Here is a 3,826-nt window from a genome sequence, read left to right as displayed (position 1 = left end):
CCAAGTTTCACAACCCACTTAATAAAGGCAAAGCCTCAAGACCTCTTTTGAGGCTCATGCAAGTTTCTATCAAAAGTCTTTTGTGTGTGCATGTCGAGGTGTTGCATGAATACAGACATGGTGAGTCTTCTTTTCATAGATGAGGAAAAGAAGACTAATGGATGGTATTTCATTGTTGTATATATATGTAAGAAGATTGGGGTGAGTCTGCTATAAGCATAATCTAGACTTGTAAACTTGTGTTGATTGAACCTCAACAGGGACCAACAACTTTCTTGCTATAAAACACCACTGTGTAAATAAAGTATCAGATCAACAAGGTCAATATATAATTCAGATTTCATACAACAACATATTGGACATACCTGAGAATTTATAGTACAGATATTCAGGATATTGCTAGATGACCCCCACAATCCAAACTTGTAGGCACTGCCAACATAGGCCAAGATAGTGCTTACAAGTTGGTTTCCCACAAGATGAAACCTACATGCTTATTTTGACATTGTGAAACTAGCACCTACATGTTTGTTTCAGTGTGGGATGAGACCTATAACATATTTCCAGTTACAAGAATGCTTTTTGATTATGGAGATTATATTCCAAGTTACAGGAATGCTTTTTGGGTTATCAGAATGTTATGTTGAGTTGCCAGAATGATTTTTGAGTCACCAAAATGATGTTTTGAGTCACAAGAATGCTTTTTGCGTTACCAAAATGCTTTTTGAGTCACCAAAATGATATTTCAAGTCATGAGGATGGTATGTTGACTTACATCAATGCTGTTCAAATTACAAAATTTGTATTGCTGGTAACCAGAATGATACCTTGAATCACAACCATGCTTTGTGAGTGGCAAAAGTATCATGTGTGTAACTTGGAAAGCATTCTTGTAACTGGAAATATCATTTTTGTAACTTTCAACACCTGACTTTCAGAGTATTCTTGTAACTCAAAATATCATTTTTTAACACAAAAAACATCTTTGTGACTCAAAAACATTGTTGTGACTCAAAATCTAAGGTTTGTAGAGCAAATGGTCTTGGGAATGTGTGTACTAGGTTACAATGTGTTATGAAAGGTTTCAAATGACCAAAATTGAGTTTTAGGCGCTCCATTATGTCACCTATATATGAAAAGCTTGACAGAGGCGCTGGGAGTAGCTCAAACAGGCATATTCACAGGCCCCAAACACTGCTCTCTGGTCACCCAGAGGGCTCCCTCACATCCATCAAAATTTATGGAAGCCATCAGCTTTTTGTATCAGGAGCCAGTGGAGGAGAATCCTGTATAATTCAAAATTCATTCACCCATCTTCCATGCACCCAAGTATTGATAATTTTCAAGTCTTTTAGTTGGATTCAGACTGAGATTTTTGTTGAGAACCCTTTGTGAATAGTGATTTATTTGAAGGATTTGCAGAATCCTTTGTGGTCCGCAGGGGTCAACTGACTTTCAACCTCCCAGGTGATAAGGGAAAGATGTGCTTGTTGTGGCACCTCTTTGATGGATCTTTACGGGGTTTAAGGAAAGTCTTTTGTGTGTGTACCTCAATGTGCTACAAGGATATTTACATGGTGTTAGTGAAAAGTTACAGTGAGATTCCACAATCCCTTGACCAGTCAAAATTTGAGGCAAAGAGTGTAGGTTAACTTGAGGAAAATCAATGAAATGAAAATGTTTGAAACAACTTTGTCTTTCATTAATTGATCAAAGCAACTGTGGAACCAACAAACAATTCAAGATGACTTCATCAGTTTTGATCAAATGGGGCAACTCAGATCTCTTGGAAACAGAGATGACTCAAAAAAGGTAAGCAGTTTCACATAACACTCAAATTGGGGTCAACCTTATTGGTCCAACCAACCAAGTGATTAAAAATATTTTTTTGGATTTGATCAGATGGTGCAGTTCAAATTTATCAGACATTGCTAAGTGTCAGATTTTGTGGTAAAAGACTGTGATCTTGGTTGAGTCCTTCACAGTAAGGTGCTATGTGTGTATGTGGTGATTCAGGGTTAGTTATGTGTGAAATTGATTATGTGGTTCCAGTGCTGAACATGAAGAAAGGTTTCAAGAATGGTGGATTAGATTAACATATATTTTCCAAATTGGGAATGGCTGGTGGAATGAGATAAGGAATGTCAGAGGTCAATTTGTGTAGATTTCTTCTTTGAGGATAGCACATCATAATTATGTGTGCCTGCATGTCTGTGGGCTTGTTTCAAACCCCTTGCCTGGAGTTTTAAGTGTCTGTCTTCTTTTGTCTCTTATACACAGCCTCTCTAAAGCTCTCCCTTCCTTCCTCACCATTAGTAATTAATTGCTCAAGAGTAACTCCTTTTATCTTTTTACGACTGTTTTGGTGTTTACTGAATAGTTCTCACAAGTGTCTTGAATATTCCTTTTCTTGCGCCTACTTCCTGCACTATTGTAAGCAAGGTGTTGAATTCTTCTGCCAAGTTTTCATTTTCACATTTAAGTCTTTTCATAGAGCTCACATACTACATCTATCTGTCCAGGTAAATAGTACTACCTTTATTTGTTTTTCTTTTCACTTTTTAGCTAGTTACCACCCACTTCGGTAAAAAAAGTTGCATTAATAAGTTAATGCAACTTTTACATCACGGTGAGAAATTTTCTCACCGTGTATGTATATGTAAAATCACACAAGAGTTTGATCGTTGGAAACGTTCAGTAACCAGATAGAAAGTGAAATGTGATCAATTTCTCAAGACCATCAATCACAGTGATGTCTGTTATCAGTTGGTAAACAAGATCAATGATTTCATCAAGCTCAATGATCAACCAAATCTCACTCTCCAAGCATCACTCTCAACTTATCATTGTACCAGATCTCACTTGTAAACTTCAGTTCTTTTATGAACATTTCAAACTTTTGAACGTGATACATAAATGTGATGAAAACAGCTGTAATTAAAAGTTGAATCACAAAATTCAGGTTGGATGGTCAAGAAGCTTGAAGTGGTTCAAATGAGATAGTTAACAGGTTTTGAATTTGGAAAGTTTGAGAGTGATTGAGGTTGAGGTGATGATGAGTTAATGTTGGTCGTGATAAGAGAGAAAAAACGGACAAGTACGAGAAAATCAAGTGATAGGTTGATCACAAGAGAGTGATGCAAGAGGTCGCAGTTGCATTCATTTGAAAACATTTGACTTTTAGTCGTTTTCAAGAATGTGCATGATTTTTGCACATATGTGCAAAAATGCGTGTGCACCTTCTTTCACATTTTGGTTTACCAAATCTGTTTTTTGGGTCACATATGCAACCGAAAATCAGTGCAGCTTTTTGGTGGTGCACAGTCGGTTGCACATGTCACACACCGGTTACCGAAGTGGGTGTACAGTATGACTATTAGCATTTGATTGCTCAAGATTCTTTTTGTTCTCCTACTTCCTGCACTACTGCAGTTAAATTGCTGAATTCTTCCACCAAGTTTTTGTTTTCTTATTTGAGTCTTTTCATAGAGCTCATATACTACACCTTTCTGTCAAGGGTACACACATCTCTAGTGCCAACACCTGAAGCTCCGTGGTACTCCACTTTTTTGAGTAACTTTTGTGGCAGTGCAATTTGCTGTTACAGATGAGACTTGCTCCCAATCCACTTTTAAAAAGCACCTGGTACATAAGTCATGCAGCACGGCACCTATTGGAGCCGCTCTTGCTCCACTTCACCAATTTTCAGGGCAAGGGTGTGGCACAACTCACGAGGCAAGGTTATTTATTGATATTTGTTTTGCAATTATACACTGCAAGAAAGATGTAAGTAAGTACAATATGATCAAAGAAAATGGAATCAAGT

Source organism: Melampsora larici-populina (assembly GCF_000204055.1).
Source record: "Melampsora larici-populina 98AG31 unplaced genomic scaffold MELLAscaffold_114, whole genome shotgun sequence".
NCBI classification, from domain to species: Eukaryota; Fungi; Basidiomycota; class Pucciniomycetes; order Pucciniales; family Melampsoraceae; genus Melampsora; species Melampsora laricis-populina.
The sequence above is the reverse complement of the archived record's forward strand: the minus strand, read 5'-3'. Positions refer to the sequence as shown.